The sequence below is a fragment of the Ctenopharyngodon idella genome, chromosome 15 (genome assembly GCF_019924925.1).
Source record: "Ctenopharyngodon idella isolate HZGC_01 chromosome 15, HZGC01, whole genome shotgun sequence".
NCBI classification, from domain to species: Eukaryota; Metazoa; Chordata; class Actinopteri; order Cypriniformes; family Xenocyprididae; genus Ctenopharyngodon; species Ctenopharyngodon idella.
The window spans coordinates 36,593,963-36,617,958 of record NC_067234.1 but is presented as its reverse complement, the minus strand read 5'-3'; the positions used below and the strand labels follow the sequence as shown (position 1 = coordinate 36,617,958).

Below are 23,996 nucleotides of genomic sequence, written 5' to 3'. Positions count from 1 at the left end.
TGGACATGATTTGGATAGGTTAAAGGGTCGAAAAATAAAAAGTAACACCTTTACACCTTTGCAGTCAAAAATGACTGACAAATGACCAAAATGAATGGATTTTTTTTTTTTTTTTTTCTTCATCGGAATGGGATGACACTTGGTGAATTTTGTCACATTAGATATGTGAACACATAAAAAAAATCATGGACATGATTCGGATATGTTACCTTCACTCTATTTTAATCTAAAATATTGCATTTATTGAAAAATAATTTTAAAAAATTATATTAATTTTAATGGTAAAAAATAGCTCATAAAAATTTTGCATAATATCATAAAACCCCCTCAAAATTCTTAATAATAATAAAAAAAATATTATTGAACAAAAATATAATACATTGATTTTCCTGAAGAAAAAAGGTTACATTTCAAAGTTTCGGTAACTTTTGACCACAAAGGTACCAAGTGTGACCCAAAAATTAAGGGTGTGGCTCAAAAAATCTATTACAAATGTCTATATGCATTTAATGGCAGACTCTCATTGTAACAATTTACCCCCATAAAACAGCCATCCCTATTGGGGCATGTTGTCACATTTTTTTTCTTCTTCTTTCAATAATATTGCAAATAGCTTTTCCATTGACAAGACTTTAAGGTTTTTGTCCATAAATTAATTGGCTTTACAACTCAATCCTACCCACAGAAGTGTGACAACTAGCCCCTGTCCCCCTTTTTGGGGGGGATTGATAATGCAGAATGATTGTGTGGTAAACAATTAAATGTTGTATTTGTTTTGATAACGTTCTTGATCACCTGTGACTAATTTCGAAGCAGAACTGTGTCTGTTTTCAAAACTATGTGCATTTAAAGTAGCTTATGTGGAATAGGCAGGTGAAATTCCGCTATTGGCATGTGTGCAAATCCATCTCTCATCCTCTCGCACACTACAGACACAGAGCGGTGTTGTCTTCAGCTCGCCGTGAGTGGACTGTTACCGAGGGAGGGACACGCAGATGCTCCTTCATGAGGAGTAAAGCAATACATCAGCGACTCCAGCGCGGTGCCAAATGTTTCTAATTCGGTTTCTGCGACCGTTTCCCGCAGGATGCCGTTTGGGAAAAAATGCGCATATGAAATAAACGTGGGTGGGATCCCTTCTGCGTTGGCCACTGGATCTATGAAACTGCGAGCTGCATTTGGAGAAATGCTGGAAAATATATCTGTATTCTGAGCAAACTGGATGGGCTTTTCTGAGGGAAATAGCGCCGGTGTGAATGGACGCTTTGTCCTTTGCGTCTTTTTTCATGCCCTTGTTCTTTATCCGAGGGGATTGTAAACGCATTTCTCATCAGTTGATCTAATTTTCGTGTTTATGTACTAAATACGACGATATCGTACTGTTTTTACCTCAGTCGATGTAGTTATATGGCGTGTTTCCTCTGAGGCGATCCGACGTGAGGTGAAAAGTCTGACTGGACCTCCTTCAGAAGTAAACCATCAACATTTATGGATTGTTCGAGAATTCCTCATTCCAACGGTGTTGTGGAAGGCTAAAAATTCATGGATTAAATGGCCTTTATTAATCATCTGTGCTGAAACCGAAAGTCTGTTGTGGGATTTCAAAGATCGTTTGAATCGAGGGAGCCGTTTGGATTGAAGAACCGTTAAGAATCGCCGTTAAGATTTTCGCGCCGCTTTCTGCATTCAGATGAGATTTCCTGGTCTATATTCATACATTTATCGTTTTATATGTATTATAGAATACATTTATCCGGGTGAGCATATTGTTACGAGACTCTGGACCCAGAGGAGGTGATTTAGACATCATCTATCAGAAGATCTCGGACATTTCTGTGCTGCTCTGAACTTGAGAGGCGTTTGGATGCTCCAGGACGGAGGTAACGCACTTATTGTTTTCATTTTAAGCGATAAGAACACCAACAAAACACTCTGTGATCCAATACTTTAGTTATTTGCGTTCAGTTTGATGACTATATTTAGCATCACACTGCTTTTCGTCAAATGCCAGCCCGTTGTTTAATAAATCAAACCTTAGAGGTCAAACATTTATTAAATAATGAGCGATTGTTTGCTTGTGGTGTGGTACCTTGCAAATTATTATGCAATCTGGGAGGTCTATTTAAACAAATTCGTGTCTTTGGTTCGGATACTCAATGCGCATAGCAGGACTTGCAGACCCATTAGCGGAAGAGCGACATTTTTAAGAGGTGATGATGAAAATAACTAATGGGATTTGGCATTACTGTTGTTGTCAGTCAGAAAATGTTAATTGATCTTCCTATTGAAGGACCTTTGCCGCCTTGCGTTGTTTTGTCAGCTTCTGCTAGACCTTCAGAGATTCCTCTGGTCATTAACAGTCATTAAACTTTCCATTTACATTCTCAGGCCCGTTTATTTCACATTTAAATGTCAGTGTTGGGCTGTGGGACGCTGGGATGTTGGCTATAGGTTATGTAAAGGTTTGCTGGAGAGGCTAGTTGCGCTTTTGAACGGTTCTTTTAGTAGGACCGTTGGGAATTGCTGCATTTATCAGTAACGCAGAGACTTTGGGCACAGTAAAATCACAGTAAGACCGATGTGAGAGGTCAGATAAACGTAGCAGGTCCGGTACCGCAGTCCAGATCGAGTCCCGGAGCTCACGCTGCTGTTGTTGGGGTGTGTCTGTCTGCGGCTGGGAGCGCGAGTGGAGCAGCGGCCGCTGGGGGCCACTGGCACATAACTCACTCACACACACACACACACACACACACACGTGTTTGTGCGCGTGTGTGCGCGCGTTTTTGTGACATATCAGGACACAAATTTGTATAATGACATGGGTATGACATAGGTATTACAAAGAGAGGGTGACTTATGAGGACATTACCCCATGTCCCTATTTTTCAAAAGGCTTATAAATCATACAGAATGAGTCTTTTTTTTGAGAAAGTAAAAATGTGCACGGTTTCCTGTGATGGGTAGGTTTAGGGGTAGGGTTGGTGTAGGGCGATAGAAAATACAGTTTGTACAGTATAAAAACCATTACGCCTATGGAATGTCCCCACAATTCACAAAAACAAACCTGTGTGTGTTCTTGTATACATGGTTTATGAGGACACTTCCTGTGTCCTCGTAAACAAAATGGCTTGAAAAACATGTACTGTACATATCCACGTCATTATACACATTTGTGTCCTCATAAATCATGTATACAAGAACACACACACACACACACACACACTCTGAGAGAGAGAGAGCCCAGACATAGGCCTACTAGAACTAAATGGACTTAGTATCATATACAGGGGCTACAAAGCATTTGGACACTTGAAGTGTATGAATGTGATTGCATGAGATCAGGGGTTAATAAACCTTTTTTTTTGTTTTTTTTTTTGGTCAGCCGAACCCGTAAACGTAAACTATTTAGGCCTACTCAGGAAACTCTGAGATTTTAAATGAATATTTCAATTATTTAATAACATGTTCACGGTTCATGTTCACATGTTTGGTTAATGATCACATGACATGCAAGTAAATAGACAAAATATTGACTTTAAAGTGGACTTAAACCTCTTTTTCAATGTGATGTGAGTCTCGGTCCACATTACATTCACATTGGTGCTTTATAAATCCAATCAAAATGAATAAAGTAAATTAGTAAATTCCAGCAGTATTGTCAAAAAATAATAATATTAATTCATATTATTATAATAATTAATAATAATTTATTTTCCACTACAAGTTACAGTACTAATATTTGTCTTAATTCACTTTCAAATGTTCAAATGTCAATCATTGCTAGTTAATGTCAAATAATGAAACCTTATATTTTATACTTATATAATCCAATCAACATTTTTATATTTTACTGTCATTTTTATTCAATTACATAACTTGCAGTGCATTGTGGGATAGTAGTTCAATAACTACAATAAAGTAAAGTTCAATAAAAAGTCAAACTTTTTTCCAATTTTCATATAATTTTGCTTCAAATCAAATGTTGTAATATTGTGATTCATCTCACAGCCTGTTAGTTCAAGGCTTAGATCTCGTTATTTAAGATTTTTTAAAATCCCTGTAAAGATAATGAATGGAAAGAATACTTCATGAACCAAGGCCACCGAAAAAGTCAGAGCTCATCGATAAACTAATTAAAATATACCATTCTCTAAATAAATGGGTTTGTCCACAAGTAAATAGCCTTGAACTTTTTTTTTTCTATCTATCTATCTATCTATCCGTCCATCCATCCATCCATCCATCCAAATAAGTTAGGGTTATCTGTTAGGGTTAGTGTGAAGATTAATCTGTAGTAATTGTATAAAAACAATGTAAGTTTATAGTATGTCTGAATTTAGATTGCAGTGTTGAATGTGTGTGTTGGTCAGTGGGCAGTAGTCACACAGGTCTCATCAGTCCGTCTGTTTCTACCCACCAGTCTGCGGTTTGTCTTTAAAATTATTACTCACACACGTTAAACCCGGCAGCAGCACAAGTCCGCTCTCTGATGACTCTTTCCTGTAACCCAGCGTGAGGAATGATGTGTGAGGGCTCTATTATTGCAATACTATAATTACTGTGTAAACAGAAGCCTGATGAAATGTGCCATTTGTTCAGCCGCCACCGAATTTAACAACGATCACGTGATACAGAACTTGATTGTGATTGGTTTGCGGACTTGCCAGTTCGGAACCGAAACAGATGGATTCACCGATTCTACAGCTGCGGCGCGAGTTTCCAGAAGATCTCCTGCGGATCAAACTAATCCATGTTCTGCACATCTAAAGCTCTGAAATGCAACACACACACTGACATTGTGATTAGTGACAGCTGGATTATGCGCTGACTACTGCAGAATATTTAATTCACGCAGATAAAAACAGCTCTAGGCGATCTAACCGATGCCTTGGTCCCCGTCCTGTTGCTGGATCCTCACGGGACGGGTGATGCTAAAAAGTAAATGGTTTATGCTGATGATATGGATTATCCCAATCACAGGCGTGCATATTAGATTTAGTTTAATGATAAGCAGAATGCTCTGGGCTGGTTATGGAAAAGATAATAATTCTGTTCTGGTTGCGGTTACGCAAACAGCCTCTGGGCTTAATAACGCTGATCATGTTTAATTCAGACACGGCATGTTTTTGCCATGTCTCCGGGTCTACCGCCATTCAGAGCCTCATGTAAGTGTGTGTGTGGAATTTAACCGGGCGTTTATGTATCATAGAGACTGTCAGCAGCACTAATGGAGTTGCTGGTTAGCTTGTGTCAGTACAGGCTTGTATTTCTTTCAGGTTTGGGCCTAATTAAGCAGTTTTTTTTTTTTTAATTTCGTGTCAGACGGATGTTAGAACACATCTTAATGAGCAACTGAATCATTACAGCACATGTTCTGATGATTTGAAGTGAAAATTCACACAAATATAAAAACTGTTAGCCTTTATCACACTTCTAAAGCAGAAGCTTCAAATAGCGTAAAAAAAAGAAAAACTTGCACTGGTGTCTGTATCAATGGCAGTAACCATAGCATGAGATTGTTGTGATGTTGAGAATTACAATTAGACTTATACATCGCAGACTGAACAATTTGAACAAAACATAATGTTCACATTGCTTCCATGAACTTACTTCACTTTTTGATACACTCTAAAAAAATGCTGGGTTAAAAACAATGCATTTCTGGGATATTTGTCAACCCATCAGTGGGTGTATGTATATATGTATACATATATATGTATACATATATATATATATATATATATATGTATATATATATACATACAGTGGGTACGGAAAGTATTCAGACCCCCTTAAATTTTTCACTCTTTGTTATATTGCAGCCATTTGCTAAAATCATTTAAGTTCATTTTTTTTCCTCATTAATGTACACACAGCACCCCATATTGACAGAAAAACACAGAATTGTTGACATTTTTGCAGATTTATTAAAAAAGAAAAACTGAAATATCACATGGTCCTAAGTATTCAGACCCTTTGCTGTGACACTCATATATTTAACTCAGGTGCTGTCCATTTCTTCTGATCATCCTTGAGATGGTTCTACACCTTCATTTGAGTCCAGTTGTGTTTGATTATACTGATTGGACTTGTTTAGGAAAGCCACACACCTGTCTATATAAGACCTTACAGCTCACAGTGCATGTCAGAGCAAATGAGAATCATGAGGTCAAAGGAACTGCCTGAAGAGCTCAGAGACAGAATTGTGGCAAGGGACAGATCTGGCCGAGGTTACAAAAAAATTTCTGCTGCACTTAAGGTTCCTAAGAGCACAGTGGCCTCCATAATCCTTAAATGGAAGACGTTTGGGACGACCAGAACCCTTCCTAGAGCTGGCCGTCCGGCCAAACTGAGCTGTCGGGGGAGAAGAGCCTTGGTGAGAGAGGTAAAGAAGAACCCAAAGATCACTGTGGCTGAGCTCCAGAGATGCAGTCGGGAAATGGGAGAAAGTTGTAGAAAGTCAACCATCACTGCAGCCCTCCACCAGTCGGGGCTTTATGGCAGAGTGGCCCGACGGAAGCCTCTCCTCAGTGCAAGACACATGAAAGCCCGCATGGAGGACTCCAAGATGGTGAGAAATAAGATTCTCTGGTCTGATGAGACCAAGATAGAACTTTTTGGCCTTAATTCTCAGCGGTATGTGTGGAGAAAACCAGGCACTGCTCATCACCTGTCCAATACAGTCCCAACAGTGAAGCATGGTGGTGGCAGCATCATGCTGTGGGGGTGTTTTTCAGCTGCAGGGACAGGACGACTGGTTGCAATCGAGGGAAAGATGAATGCGGCCAAGTACAGGGATATCCTGGACAAAAACCTTCTCCAGAGTGCTCAGGACCTCAGACTGGGCCGAAGGTTTACCTTCCAACAAGACAATGACCCTAAGCACACAGCTAACATAACGAAGGAGTGGCTTCACAACAACTCCGTGACTGTTCTTGAATGGCCCAGCCAGAGCCCTGACTTAAACCCGATTGAGCATCTCTGGAGAGACCTAAAAATGGCTGTCCACCAACGTTTACCATCCAACCTGACAGAACTGGAGAGGATCTGCAAGGAGGAATGGCAGAGGATCCCCAAATTCATGTGTGAAAAACTTGTTGCATCTTTCCCAAAAAGACTCATGGCTGTATTAGATCAAAAGGGTGCTTCTACTAAATACTGAGCAAAGGGTCTGAATACTTAGGACCATGTGATATTTCAGTTTTTCTTTTTTAATAAATCTGCAAAAATGTCAACAATTCTGTGTTTTTCTGTCAATATGGGGTGCTGTGTGTACATTGAGGAAAAAAAATGAAATTAAATGATTTTAGCAAATGGCTGCAATATAACAAAGAGTGAAAAATTTAAGGGGGTCTGAATACTTTCCGTACCCACTGTATATATAAAACACTGCATTTTTTAGAGTGCACAATCATCAAATTGAAGTTGTTCAAATAAAGGAATATTTTCAGGCCAAAGTTGATTATAAAAAAATAACTGTTTTGATCATCTTAAAAATGTCATATAGTTTGGGTTTGAGTGTAATGATTGGATAGCATTATACTGTAGACAAGGGATATTAATTAAGAAGGGGTCGATCTTCAATCTTAAAATCTGTACAGTTGACTGTAAGTAGGGAATGATGCATGCTATGTAGACTATGTAGTTTGTTGTCTTTTTTTGTTGTAGTTTGAGTCTATTTTTAATTCGGTCATGTATTTTATTCTTTGGTCTTGCACCCTAGTTCTTAAATACATATGCTGGTAAATGAAATCAGAAATAATTGCTAGGGTGTTGATAAGGTGTTTGTTGAAATCACTAACCCTCAATATGAGCAATAGTAGTAATGATGCTTGACTAAACAAACACCACTAATTCCACTAGTCATGTGGTGATTAACAAAGAGTCTCTTCTTGAGGACTCAATCAAAACACTTTCAAATGTTGTGAGGATGCTGACACTTGTTTGGCATGATATTTGATAGGTTGGACATGTGAAGCACATGAGTTGTCTTTCCAGGTCTGGTTTGAAGTAGAGGTCGTAATTCTGCGATTAGAGTCTTTTGTATTCACATTGCTGTCTAAAGGGGAGGCGTTTATCTTTGTTGGTTATTGGCTGATGATGAGGTATCAGAGAATGCTCTAAGCTTCTTTGTGCAAGAGTGAAAATCGCTTTTAGCGGCGGATAAGAGTGAGATAATATCGGATAAATCCTGCGGCCTGCGTTAGCATGCAGCATTAGCCATGTAATAGCATATGGAGTGCAGTTTGACAGAGAGGGATCAGATGGCCGCCAGCCGTTTACCGCAGTTCCGTCTTAATCGCGGAGGGTTAACAGTTGTTTCAGATGCATGCAGAGACAGATAGCCGAAGCCTTTTAGATATTCTGAGCGCATGCTTTTAAAATTCCCCCATGGCTGCAACAGAAGTCTGCAGTGGGTTGATAACTTGCGTGCTGTCAGTCCCTGTCGCGGACGCAGAGGGAAGCTACATGTTCTGCTTCAGAGGTTCTTCTCTTCAGGAATAATTTAAAAGTTCTGTGGGACACATCTGAATTTTTCCTGAGACGCTGGCAGAGCAGACATCTAATTAAGATGGAGAAAAGACACAAAAATTGACGAGCTGTTTGCAGATGAATACTTTTGAAAAGCGCCCAGTGACACGGGGCACAAGCTTCACCTCTGATTTCAGAGAATGCGACAGTTCAGTCATGCGTCACAGACTTGAGTCCTTCAGCCTGACGGATCTTGTGATTGGGCGGGATCTCATTTCACAGAGTAATTTAATATCACTGGAACAGTATATATACTAGATGTGGTTGCTATAAATTTAATGCAAAAATGGTTTATATTTTAATAATAATCTCTTAATGACTATTTGTGGATAACTTACTACTTTATCTCATGCAATGCAATATTGCAAATACTTTATATTTTATTTCCAGAATTACTCCATGTTGTTTTGTAAAGCAGTCCTGTCCACTCACTGATATCCAGTCAAATGCATACTATGTTATAAATGGTATTGCATAATCACCTCCGGTTGACATGTATTCTGTTGAACAGTCATATCACCCAGCACTACAGCAGGCCAATAAGGAGAAACTGAGATGCAGAGAAACTGTGATGGAGTCATGTGACTGTTGAGCTGTCAGGGCAGGCGGTTTACAGGGAGAACCAATCTGTCCGTGAGCTTCACCAATCCGCAGGGTGTGTCATGCCTGTCAAAGATGCCATTCATGTGGAAATCAGCGTGAAGGGATGAAAAACAGCTCCGCGTTCGCATTGACACACGACTATTTCCTGAAGCGAAACCTGAAGCCCGAGGGGGCGACAAAGAGAGGAAGATTCCCCATGACCATAAGCTGGTGCCCGGTTCTGTGTTTCCATGTAAAATGTGAACTCAAAACCATGATGAGCAAGGTATGTTTGCAAGCAGGTTATTTAGTAACAAGGTCTGTAACTAAATCCATTGTCAGACCATTAGAAGGTTGGAGTTCATCCGTGTTTGTTGGTCTTTTAACACCATCAACATATTTAATCCATTTTAATGACATGAACTGCTAAAAATTCTAAAAATCTGATTAGAACATTTGAAGCTGATTGGAACTAATCAACACACACACACACACACACACACACACACACACACACACACAAAGGTCTCTAGCCGAGTAGCCGTTTATCAGTAAATGATGGAGACAGACCCTCTTAATGGATCATTTATTTATAAATCAAACCAAGATGGTTTGTTAGATAGAACGATAGATAGATAGATAGATAGATAGATAGATAGATCTAGAATCTGCAGTTGTTTTGTGAGTGAGAGCACTGTTGGATTAATTTACACTGTGTTCTCCACACAACTTGATAACAGGCCTGTTGTGTAGTTTTCACTTTCACTTTCTGTCTCTTTCAGTGGTTGAAACATAAGATGCAGGACGTATACACATGGTTCCCTTTAATGATCTTATAAGAGCCAATCTGTCACTACACACCCACTGACAGTAAGAAGAAAGTCCTGCATGCAAATGCAATATGTTTGTTTTAGCAAGTAACTCACACACCGATAGTAGCTGAACCTTGTTTTCTTTATGAAATTTCCTGCCAAATCTGACTTAAAAAATATTAGTCATTGTAAGCTTGCTGTAGTAAATTTGTGTACTTGCTTAATAATGGAATTTTGTTCTTTTTTACCCAGACATATTGCATGTTTAAAAGGAGCTAAATGCATTAATGTGATTAGGAATACAATAACAATGTTAAATATTTGAACTGGTTGTCAATGTCAACAGCCTCGTGGGCAGCTTCCCGAGTTTGAGTCTCGGTTCATGGACCTTTCCCGATCCCGTCCCCCTCTCACTCTTCGACTTTGCTTCCTGTCAACTTACTGTCCTATCATAATGATAGCAAAATCAGTAAAAATAAATGAATTGACTGACATTCCTTCTTATGTCAGACTGATTTTGAGAGAAATTCACCACTCAAGCTCTATTTTGGTGGAAATGGGGTAAAGGTGATGATATTCAGGGCAACTTTTTGAGCAATGATGCCGAGCGATGTTGCTTGGGCCCTTTCCTATTGAGAATGGGCAACAAATGTCTATCTGGATACTTTAGATCAAAATTTGTTTCCCATTCTCAATGGAAAAGTGCCCAAGCAACATTGCTCAAAAAGTTATCCCATGTATCATCACCTTAGAGAGAGAGAAACAGCGACGGAACCGAGGAAGGAATGTGTAGCACCATTAGATGATAGAGACAAACCCCTACTGAAGTAATGAACTAGGATCATTAACATCTCACACAGACCGAATAACATCATAAAGTCACATCTGCACTGAAAGCTGAACCTGCCTGGTAATGAGACTGATGGAAAGCATTACGACAGACAGAAGAAATGAATAGAAAACTGCAACACACACACATTCCCAAAGTAGAGTAATTTCAGTTTTATTGTTTTGAACACGCTGGTTTGGGGTCAGTTCAGGTTCATCCTCAGAAGATGAGACACCTCCACCTCTTCAGCCAGAAAATACTAATTTCATTTGAAATGCTGCTCAATCTTTCTTTCATTCTTCCAGCCCTTCATCGTCTCATAAACCCCGGCTCACGAGAAGTGAATTAGCAGCAGATCCTTGAATTAATTCCCATGAAAACCAAATTATTGCTCAAGAGCTCTTGTTTTAAGAAATATTAATTACATTCCTCATTTGCATCAAGCTTCTGAACTCAGTAACATCTCTAAATTTAAGTCATTTAGGGATGAAAACGACTGTCATATCAGTGGCAGATGATATGCATATAAAATGTGTCCTACATGCAGACAGTTCTCTGTTCTCTCACGGGTCCGTGTTTTTGGCGAGTGTCGCTGGCTGTGAAAGTCCGGCTCAACCTCCATCTGTCCCTGACGCCTCACGGGCTCCACCAGAGTCAATCTGGCTCATACTGACAGAACTTTACAATCAGACTAGCAGTTCTGAGGGCGCGTTCACACTGGAGCCGGTGTCAGAGCGGTTTCGTACCTCTGAACTGCACCCACATCTGTCTTACCAACCCTCAACGCTTTGCAATTGGTAGGAACACTGTTTGGTCTGAATTGTGTAAGTGAACGGTTATTGATGACACTAATATGCTTGTTGTAGTATAACTCATTTCTTCATTATGTCTCCACAGTAATTGCCTTTAGCAAACAGCTTGTGTTCTTCTCATCTCCTAAAATTAATCCACAGCAAAAAGACAAGCTCTGTTGTGAATGTATTAAGGTTTGGTAGTAAAATCAAATGAGCCTCATATCAGCAGAAGCTCGGAGTTAAATTGACCCGTACCGGTTTAGCAAATCCTTGCAGAACCTCTAAATCAAATTTACCAATGCTGGCTTAACATTTATATCACAAAGACCAGTCCTGGCAGAACCTGCATGTCAAATTGAAAAATCCTGGATTAAAATTCATATCAGAATGAACCTCTATACCAATCCTGGCAAAGCTAATTCTACTTTAATCCATCTTATAGGCCGGAGTTGGTCTCTAATAATGGATTTTGGCCATAATAAAGGGTTGTGCTACTCTATTGAATGAGATGGAGGTTGAATGAAATCACAATAATCACTAAATCACTTCATGACCTTACATGACTGGTGCAAGATCAAGCATGTAGAAGAAGTCTGAAAGAAAACCAAAAACAGCTCTTTAATAATTTCATGTGATGACATAAAAATGCTCAATTACTCATCTGCGATTATTGAACATTTCCCGCCATCAGGACTGATGTTTGTACAAAGTGTTCCAGCTGTTGTTCTCAAGCTGATTTAGCATTTCCACTCCACCACGTTCCTCTAACAATCCGGGTGATTTTTCAGCACCGCTGCCATGGCACAAAAGTAACCTTTTGTTTTTATTGTTTCCTAACAACTTTTTAAACACATTGTAGATCTTGTAAGGCTAAACTAATCGTTGAAGTGATTATGTTTGCCCACTATCTTCCAGGCGAAGTAGACAATTTATCAGCCTGCGACAAATTCCTAGGTGCTTCTGTTTGATTAATAACTTTTTAATGTTCACCTAGTGCCGGGCCATTTAGATGTGGCCTGTAGTACAGAAGCACCGGCCCTCTCGCTCCTGACTAAACACGTCTAGACTCCAATCGATGCTAGTTTTAGACTTGAGAGCACCTGTCAAAAAATTCAATATCAGAGCTCTAGCTGAGTCCACATTTGTAAAGTGTCACTCTGTGCCACAAGGCTCAGAATTTAACACCATTTCCCTTTCTATTCATGAATGTGAATTTGAATCGAATTGGTGCACAGTCATAATTCTTTTGATAATTATGTCCATCCATCCCTCCCTCCCTCCATTCATCCCTCCACCAATCCCTCCATCCATCATTCTGTCTGTCTGTCATACACTCCTGCAATATTCAATAATTGAACCAGGAGGCTTTATTTGCCATCACGACCCAGAATGTTCCTCTATGTCTGGATGGTACGGAAGCAGTGATGTTGTTGTGGTGATACGAGAGGTGTTATGTTATTATGCTGTGTTGAGGACGTCATGTTTCTATGGTGATATAACAGAAGTAATGGTGTTATAAGAGATGATGGCTTTATGTTGTTCTGTAGTATTGATTTGAGGTATTGTTGTTTCCCTAATGGATTATATTCCGATTCCAACACAGAAAAATAATGAACTTAAAATGGTGTCAGTCCATAAACATCATGAATGCATTTATTTCACACTTCTTTCCTTGGAAGCATCTGAAGAAAGTTAAGATGGTTCTTATTTGAAAAGTAGAAACCTCAGATTTCCTCCTGAGAAAAACTCCCGAAATCTCAAATGAGTTCCAGTAGATTCTCAACAATATCTCAAACTGTACTCAGATTTGCCAAGATACTAAAGTCTGCAATCAAGTCAGAGATTTCAATGTCTCATCAACTTTAACATAGATCTATATTATTGCTTTCAATATTGAACAACACCAGAGTGAGTAAATTATGACTTAATTCTTATTTTATGATGAACTAACTCTTTAAAGTCAACTTGAAAGGGAATTTTCAACCCATTTGACTTCTGTAATCCGATGCGAAACTAGATATTCAATGAGAAATTCATACAAGGGCTTGTTTTAATCTATAAGGATTTGATTGGATAGTTTAAAGCATATCTATTTGACAGGTGGTTGAAAAATATGAGGGATTGGTGGGCTTTTTTCTTTGTAATAACGTGCACTGATGAATCACTCACAATAAGAGTAGTAATGACTTCATGAACGGGCAACATCTTAGCAATAAAATCTGTTGGTCTGGTCCGCAATGAGATTCTCTTCGATTGATTTACTTTTTTTAGTTTGTGCTCGCAACTTGTGTGACATGAGAAGATCACCAAAGTAGATGTGACTCGCTTCCACGCTGATCTAATCTGACATAATCATTTAGAAAACTTCCTAATGCACAGCGCTTAAGAGCTACTTTTTGGAAAGCACAGCTTGAAAGGGTTGGAGAGTATTAGCATAGAGCGGCTCGACTTAAAAGCCAGAAATCCATTTATAGGGCAAATGGCAGCCAAAGAGAAAGGATTGAAACACAGAGACACAAAATAATAACGTAGAATGTGCGAGACGGAGATTAGCTATCTGTGCAGGGAAGATGCACATTTCAGTAGCTGTAAGCTCTTGTTTGCTGGCTAAAACCTGACGTTAAGTAGAGGATTTGACAGCAGACAGCATGTCCACGATGATTGAGAGCACCAAACAGCTATTTGTTCGTCCGCCTCCGCGGCAGACAGCGTGATTGATGAGGATATGTGTTCACTGCCATTAGCATGGGGGCTAAATCAGTGGTCTGTGCTGGACCTCTGCCACCCTCGCTGTTTACTCTCCATGTTCATTAGCTTCTGTGAGCTGTTTTTTTTATCACCTAAAGACTTTGATTTATTATGTTAGAGTTTGGAACGCATTTGAAACTACCTGAATGTGCCCTTGAGGATCAATAAAGTATGTCTGTCTGTCTCTGCGTCAAACTCAAGCTGAAAACAAGCGTCACTATGGCCTACTCTGTCTGGAGGGCATTAGTGTGTTTTCTGCACCCCATATTAACACACACTACTGGCTAAAAGTTTGGAATAATTTATATTGAAAGAAGTCTCTTCTGCTCACCAAGACTGCATTTATTTGATCAAAAATACAGTAAAAAATTGTGAAATATTATTATAATGTAAAATAGTTGTTTTCTATGTGAATATATAGTAAAATGTAATTTATTCCTGTGATCAAAGCTGAATTTTCAGTCTTCAGTGTCACATGATCCTTCAGAAATCATTCTAATATGATGATTTGCTGCTCAAGAAACACTTCTGATCAATATCAGTGTTGAAAACAGTTAAGCTGCTTCAGATCTGTGTGAAACTTTCTATTCATCAAATTATCCTCAAATAATCAAATAATTTTCAACATTAGCTACGTTTCTATTCAAAGATGCAAATTTAACTTAAACATTTAAACATTTGTGAATAAAGCAGCGTTTCCATCCCATGTGTTCAAGAGAACAAAACCATCACTTCCTGGGAAATTGGCGCAAAATATCTGTACTAAAAAGTTGGAATTAAACCAAATCATCCTGATGACTGACTTTGGCTTCAGAATGACCAAACCAACATTTGAGTTGCTGTGATGCGATTGGTCCGCTGGTCACATGGGTTTTTTGTCACATGGGTTTTTTTGTTGCGCATCAAAGGATTTATTCGGTAAATGTGTTTTCATCATAGTTTATGTGCATGTCTTCTTGTGAGATAGAAATGTATCCGCCTCAATTGAGCGCATGTTCACGTTTCCATCCAGCAGTTTTTTATGCAATATCTCAAAATGCACATAAAATTAGGTGGATGGAAACACAGCTACTGATAATAATAATACGAAACATTATTAATAATTGAGCATCAGTAATAATTGATAACCAAGCAGAAAATCAGCAATGACTTCTGAAGGATCATGTGACACTGAAGACTGGAGTAATGATGCTGAAAATTCAGCTTTACATCACAGGAATAAATTGCATTTTAAAATATATTCAAATAAAAAACAGTAATTTCACATTTTTTTTACTGTATTTTTGATCAAATAAGCCTTGGTGAGCAGAAGAGACTCTTTCAAAATCTGAATTATTTCAAACTTTTCAATGGTACATCTCTGCCCATTTATTTTGAGTAGGACTGTTTTCCTGTCAGTGTGCAACAGTGTTAAATTTCCTCTTCACAGTTGGCAGATTTCACCCTCGAACAATGAGAAGTGCAGTGGTTGTGTTTGCAGTAGATGTCTTTGAACTTCCCCACATAAACCGTTCTGCTGGCCTCTATTTACGTCTCTTGAAGGGATCCGGTTTCAAATCACTATAGATCTGCAGTTCTCAGCTGCTTAAACACAAACGCTCTCGTCAGCATTTCTGCTGCTTCTCATATTGATTGGATACTCGGGATGCGGGAGGGAGCGTTGCCTTTACTATGGAGAGATTCAGAGGGAAATGTGGCACCAACAGGAAACCTGATCTCTGACAGATATTTCAGATAAATATCATATTATTCGCTCATAATAATGTGTTTTTGAATCAGAGTGCGTTAGTTTCTTCTTAATACGTCTTTCTGATCATATTGTGAGCACAACTTTGGAAACCACTGAGACATTTCTCAAAATATATTCTTTTATGTTTGACAGAAGAATATGATACTGGTGAGTAAATGATGACAGCATGTTCATTTTTGGGCCGATTATCACTTTAAGACCTGATTTGACGTGGGTTTATTTAGGGACACAATCTGCATTTAGAACAACACTTAAATGTCACGGTGGCGCGTCGTTATCATCCGGTATCAGCTCGGCTGAGCTCGAAGCAAGACTTCCTCGCCTGGTTGACTCTGGAGCAGGTCTGAAGTGGCCCGGTCTCACAAGGTGAAAACAGGTTTTCAGCAGCTCACTGAAGCGCTCCTCCCGCCGGGGGTTCTTGCAGCCGCGGCTAAGAGAATTTAAATGTCAGGAGCTTATTATGTCAACAAAATTTAGCGTCAGTCAGGTCCACTTTAACGCATCCCTGAATCTGTTGCTATGAGCTCGAAATTGTGGTGCATTATTGATAAAAACACGTCACAGGAAGGAAGCCAGAAGAAGAGCATGAAACTTCTCCTCCGTCAGGTGACCTGGAGTCGGAAGAGAAGGTGCGAGGCTTGACCTCTGTGATGAGCTTCGTTTTACAGCTAGAGACTATAGAGAGGAGCGATTCCTGAGATCATGTGTGAGATGAGCTGTTACTGCACTGACTGATCACACCTGTGAAAAAAATCCCACAGATGGACACTGAAGGAGAGACTCGAGCCACATCTACAGACCAGAACATCACAGTTCACAGACAGAAGCCACCTAGCAACCATCTAGAAACACCCTAACAACCAGCCAAAATGCCATAGCAACTTATTGACATGATGATGTGAGTGGAACATCCCATATTCCAAAGAAAATTTAAAAATATAATTTAATCTGCTAGTGCAACATCTATCTATCTATCGTTCTATCTATCTATCGTTCTATCTATCTATCGTTCTATCTATCTATCGTTCTATTGTTCTATCGTTCTATCTATCTATCTATCTAATGTTCTATCTATCATTCTATCTATCTATCTATCTATCTATCTATCTGTCTGTCTGTCTGTCTGTCATTCTATCCATCCATTTATCTATCTATCTAGATATCTAATGTTCTATCTATCTATCTATCTATCTATCGTTCTATCTATCTATCTAGATATCTAATGTTCTATCTATCTATCTATCTATCTATCGCTCTATCTATCTATCTATCTATCTGTCTGTCTGTCGTTCTATCCATCCATTTATCTATCTATCTAGATATCTAATGTTCTATCTATCTATCTATCTATCTATCGCTCTATCTATCGTTCTAATGTTCTATCTGTCATTCTATCGCTCTATCGCTCTGTCTATCTATCTATCTATCTATCTATCTATCTGTCTGTCTGTCTGTCTGTCTGTCATTCTATCTATCTATCTATCTATCGTTCTATCTATCTATCTATCTGTCTGTCTGTCGTTCTATCCATCCATTTATCTATCTATCTAGATATCTAATGTTCTATCTATCTATCTATCTATCTATCTATCGTTTTATCGTTCTATCTATCTATCTATCTATCTAATGTTCTATCTATCATTCTATCTATCTGTCTGTCTGTCTGTCATTCTATCTATCGTTCTATCTATCTATCTATCTATCTATCTATCTATCTATCTATCTTTCTGTCTGTCGTTCTATCCATCCATTTATCTATCTATCTAGATATCTAATGTTCTATCTATCTATCTATCGCTCTATCTATCGTTCTAATGTTCTATCTATCTGTCATTCTATCGCTCTATCGCTCTGTCTATCTATCTATCTATCTATCTATCTATCTATCTGTCTGTCTGTCTGTCTGTCTGTCATTCTATCTATCTATCGTTCTATCTATCTATCGGTCTGTCTGTCGTTCTATCCATCCATTTATCTATCTATCTAGATATCTAATGTTCTATCTATCTATCTATCTATCTATCTATCTATCTATCTATCTATCGCTCTATCTATCGTTCTATCGTTCTGATGTTCTATCTATCTGTCATTCTATCGCTCTATCGCTCTGTCTATCTATCTATCTATCTATCTATCTATCTATCTATCTATCTATCTATCGTTCTATCATTCTATCTATCGTTCTAATGTTCTATCTATCTATCTATCTATCTATCTATCTATCTATCTATCGTTCTATCTATCATTCTAATGTTCTATCTATCTATCTATCTATCTATCTATCTTTTTGTCTATCGTTCCATCCATCCATCTGTCATTTCTATTGTTCTTGTCTTATTTATTTATTTTTTTTTCAGTTTTTCAATCCCCATTTTTGACAAACTTTGGTTTTATAGTTGAAGAATATTTGACTTCTTTATTATTTCAGTTTATTTTAATAGTACTTAATTCAGTCTTTAAGTACAGTTCTGTACTCTGTATCTACCTGAGCTCAGTGGTTCACATTCCTGTTTTACTGCATTTATCAGATAATGCACACAAAGACAGCAGTCTCAATAGGTCCAGCACTGGCTTTTGACGCTGGTTTGATGCTAGATGAATGTTAATTAAATTCTAATTACGTTTTGCAAGTGAGCAATCAAGATGAGCAAATTAGGGTCAACTTCAGACTTCAATATCTGATAGGCTGCCAGGACTCTGAGGAAGGAGCTTTTAAATGGAGCGGTAACCAGTGTCCAAAGCTGAGATGGGCCAAGGACAGGAAATACATCCAGTACTGAGCGTGTCCATGAAACAAAGAGGAAGACAAACTTATTCCCGAGCCCCCAAGTCTTTGGCCCCATTCCCATTTAAAGACGTCTAGTTTTCCGAACCATTACCCGTGAGATGGCCACATGTCTAGGGGCGAAATAGCTGGTTAAAGGCCTGTTTAACACTGTCAGCAGAAGGTGGCCCAGTTTTATTGTAACTATATCAGCGCTGACCATGTTCAGTCGACCGGTGACAGTGCCAGTTGTCCGGCAGTTCACAGTGTTCAGGTGGATTTGTGTTATTTACCACAGCATCCCAGTGAGGAACATTCACTCTGTTTGTACTTTAGTGTATACAGCGCGCACTGCTCCTTTTCTTTTTGTTTAGTCAGGTTTTCTTCTCTCGCTTTATTCCATCTACAGTGCTCGCAGAGAACTTTTACCGCACTTTGGTCCACTGTACTCTTGACGTAAAATCGAGACTAATCTCATTGACGAGTGTGCAATGCAGTTCAATAGCTCTAAGCTAATAATCCTAGCTGATGGCCAGAAATAGAAAGCGGTCCATAAAAGCTTTTCAGCGCACTTGAACTGTATCGAAGGAATTTAAAGGGACATTAGGAGTTTTGGAAAGCTTAACTTTCTTGCGAATTAAGTTAATTTAATAATGTTTTACATTAGGTTTATAATTGTCATGATGTGTCAGGCAAAAAAGAAGAGAAGAAAGGATCTAAATGCAACACTTTTATTTTAAACAAAAAAAAAAGATAATAATCCACAATGAAGAAGATCACAGGAGAAACACATGGCAGTGCAAACAACTAGGGCTGGGCGATATGGCCAAAAAAATGATCACTATAAAATTTTTCATATCAGTCAATATTGATAATTATCACAGTACATTTAAAATCTTTCAAGTTTAAAGGTAGATGTTTGCTCCTGAGTGAAAGTTGTAGAAACCAGACAGTTAATTGTGGTTTTAAACTACTCTTTATTGTCAGAACATGACAAACATTTGCCAACCGTAAAAAATAAAAAATGTACTCGTAATTTTCTGCCAGGACATTATCCAGCAAGTTTTATGAATATTTCTGTTAACCCTAAAACACAACACAATGCAATGTGTAATTCAAAATACAGGTGTAATTCAAAAACAACTGAAAAAACAATACAGAAAAAATCCTTCATACTTATGCAGTATTTTTTATGGTAGAATATTCAAAGCATTTATAATGATAAAATATTTCTTCTACATCAAATATGCATGAGTAAACTTAAGCAAAATCCTTGTTCAGTCATTTTTCATTAACAGAATGTATTTACTATGGTATTTATGAAAAACCTAAATACATAGTCTAAACATATTTAGTGTTAGTGTTACTACAGTAAATCCATGGTGAATGATGGTGATTTGTAGATTGAAAAGCCTTCTAACTGGATTGTTCATGGCACAGTGTTTCTCATGTTTGTCAGTGCTGTCACTTTTACTAGCAGAAGCTAGTTAATTTTACTTTATAAAGTTTTAAATATGGAAATTTTTCTTAGAATTTTTCTTGCTTTTTGTGGTTAACTCAGCATGTAATACATAAAACAACTGAGGTTATGAAGTTTTATATTTTCTGTAATGGAATTTGTATCTAATTTAATTAGTTGTTAGAAATGATAACTGACTTAAATATTTGATAATAATAAAACTATATGATGGACAATGTGCACTCAGCCGGTTATTAATGCCGAAATCATGACTGGCTGACTGTACATTTTATTTTTTTACAACAGCTCCTTATCCAAATAAATAAATAATTGGATATGAAATATTGATTTGAGCTGAAATTATTTTATTATGTGAGAGGAAAGATGGGGAGAAAACTAGAGCAGCTATGAGGGAAATCGATTAACAGTTTAGTGCTCATTATACTTGCAGAATCAGAATCCAGGTATTCCAGAGCATCAATCCTGATATTTTATGCTATACTAAATTATAGTGCTTTTAATAGTACTGTGTATTATATGTCATATACCATTATGTTTTACTGCTAAACAGATTCATAATTGTTTCAGTAAGTTATTACAGCCGACACAGACAAATTAAGGCTCTGTCAAATGTTAATGATTCTATTAATGAGATTTCATTTCCAACAGCTAAAAGCCATATGAAAAGCATATGCTGCTCATCTACAGCGATGCCAGAGGTATGTTTCCACATTATAGCATACAAAGCTTTTTATAATTTGGCATAAAAACAGACACGATTTTCTTGTTAGCAAGCCATATGTTAGAAACAACAATATTTTGCTGTTAAATACAGAAGATGTTGCAACACATATTTCTTGAGCAGCATTTTAGGTTCATAGTCCTTTTCTTACAGTTTATAAAGTAAACAGCTCTTAAGCTCTTGTGGACTTTGTCTTAAAATAGGTGTTATAGGTTTAAAAGGCAAGTGGATCTTTAAATCCTTGTCAGTGTGTTTGAATGCTACAGAGGTTTAAGTTCAGCATCACATCATGACCTCATCCGGCTCATCTTCTGTAGATTTAAGAGGTGCTACACACAAATATTTTGTATATCCGTTCTTTGCTTACTTTAAGTGCATTTACCAGTTGCATGCTAATGCTTGAGTAAGTGTCACACTAGCAGTGTCAATCTTCATCCTAAAGAGCGTATTCATCATTTATCATCTCAAAGGTCTGAGCTTCAAGTCCACGGTTTTCACACGCGCCATTAAATATGTATCTGCACACCTCCCAGATGGGATCAAGTATTCTTAGATCAAATGTTAGAGGATAAACAGACTTAGCTGAGTGCTCGCTAAAGCTATCCTTAGACACAAGACCTTTGTGTTCTTGTTAGAGACAACAAGCTTTATATAATGAACCATATGAACATCTCATTTTAGATAGCAGAAGAACATTATAATTAGCATGCAATCTTCATCTTTTCCATCAGTGTCTCTATACCTATACCATAAAGTATCATACTATTGGCATTAAAATATACCACTTTTTCTCTACTTTTATGCTCTCCAGAGTATATCAAAGGAGTCCAAACAAAATATAAGTAGATCACGGGTGACATTGACATGCTGCTTTGCTTAAGCAATAGGACTTTCGGGATCCGATAGCATCGCGATCATGACGCAGTGTTTTCCAGCGTCATTTGAAAGTTCAGCCAACAGAAACTGGATCTCGGGTGTGGTGGGAAGGAACGATGTGTAGAGCCAATGGGACACTGTTTTACAGCTGGAGCGTGCTTGGATTGGTATGATCGTTCAGGTTGACAGGTCTTGATTTACCGTGCACCATAGAATAGAAGCACACAGCTGAAAAAGCGCTGGAAGATCCTCACTCATCAATCAGGATATTAATACTTGTTTATTCTATGTATTTTTATTGTGCCATTTACACATGTAAGTAGTTCTTATATTCAGTAAAATTACTTGTTTGGAGGATTTTTTGGATCCTTGGTTAATTATGTTTACAAATAAACGGCTAGCCTACCTAATCCATTGCATGCCTGAAGACATTATTACACTTAAAATATTTTATTCTTAGAAAATAGTTTTATCGATTAAAATATTATTGTTTACAATTAATTGATCGTCGATTAATTAATCGGCATTATTATCCCTAGTGTACACACACACACATGCACAAAATAGTGTAGTTAACCACCCCTGTTAAAATAGCTGTTTTTTTTTTGTTTTTTTTTTATGTAAACAAATGAAACAAAGATAACTGTATCATTTATGATATCATTAAACATTTGCACCTTTGATGTAAGACAATTAAAACCAATGCAATGCCACTGAAAACCAAAGTGACAAATTTCAGAAAAAATAAATTAATTAATTAAAATAACCTAAAATTTGGCTGTGTTCTGAAATGATTTAATCTGTTTCATTTTCTACAACACAAAACCCAGCTGTTTTAACAGGGGTGTGTAGACTTTTTATATCAACTGTGTGTGTATAAATGTATATAAACTTTTGAGTCAGTATGTTTGTTTTTTTTTTTTAAGAAATTAATACTTTTATTTAGCAAAGACACATTAAATTGATCAAGAGAGGTATTTATAATGTTACAACAATATTTCAAACTATATTGTTTTAATAACTGAAATAATAACTATTAGGAAATAGTTCTTTATTATAGCTAAAATTCTGTGTGTGTGTGTGTGTGTGTGTGTGTAGAGAAAATTGTCCCAAAATGCATTGCGACAATTGAAATAAAATCCTTCCAGGATTGTTGGTTATGTAAGGGAAATGTTGATTAACTAATTAAAAATAGATTTTACTGCTCTATATTTATGCAAGGCATTCTTATGATTATCAGAGTATTGCATCATTAGCTTAGCAACACACTTGGTATCAAATGCGAGTCGAGTCTCCACATGTGCCGTGCTATTTTTACTCGATATGTAGAGTGTTCCAAATCAGTCACGTATGAGACTTCGCTCTAGTTTGGATTCTGACTTAGTTAGCTGCTTTTACAGAGCATGGTCCGCTCAGAAAGTTTTGGAGCTCATCCAGACTGAGTGTGTGTGAAGGAGAGGACGAGTGCCAAAGATGTGCCACGATGGTTTGTTTCGTGCGTGGTGCAGGCCTGAAGATAATTTGCGTTGTCATAGTTGAATTATTGTAGTTCTAGTGCAGCTGAGCAACATAAATGATATGAAAGCTGACAGAAAATATCCCTTTAGAATATTTAACAGCTACAGGAGACGAATGAACGAGTGGGAAACGCTGGATTGAGAGCAACGTGTCATTACCATGTGAGAGTTAAGTGTTAAAGTTCTGTGAAATTATTTTTGAATTTATGATGAGTTAATGATGCATATTAATCAGTCCACACCTTCAAGGGTGGATTGAAGTGGTACATTAATCGAAAGTGCAATTGTCTTTACAGTGTTGATGTCTTTCCTTTTTCACTGAAATAGTCAATGGCCTTTAGTTTACATCACAACCCAGACGCAATGTACCATAGATGACAGCAGTGTCATCAAAATGAATAAACAGTGCATGTGATAAACATGAGTGCATAAACATGGCAATCGCACTCACAAAGACCAATGAAATATTTTGGTATATATATATATATATATATTTCTATAAAAATTTATATATTTTATTAAATATAATGCTAATTTTCATGACTAAACAAAACAGTTGGTGTAAAAATGTTTCACTCAAATTCTCTCAAA

General features: G+C 37.6%; 1 protein-coding gene across 1 annotated transcript in view; it reads left to right on the top strand.

Annotated features, from left to right (window-relative positions):
- Positions 1-910: 910 nt before the first annotated feature.
- Positions 911-23,996, top strand: part of lrfn1 (leucine rich repeat and fibronectin type III domain containing 1) — a 139,519-nt gene continuing 116,433 nt past the window's right edge. The window contains 1 exon segment of the mRNA XM_051861801.1: positions 911-1,880. The gene's annotated coding sequence lies outside the window, so the exon portion shown is untranslated.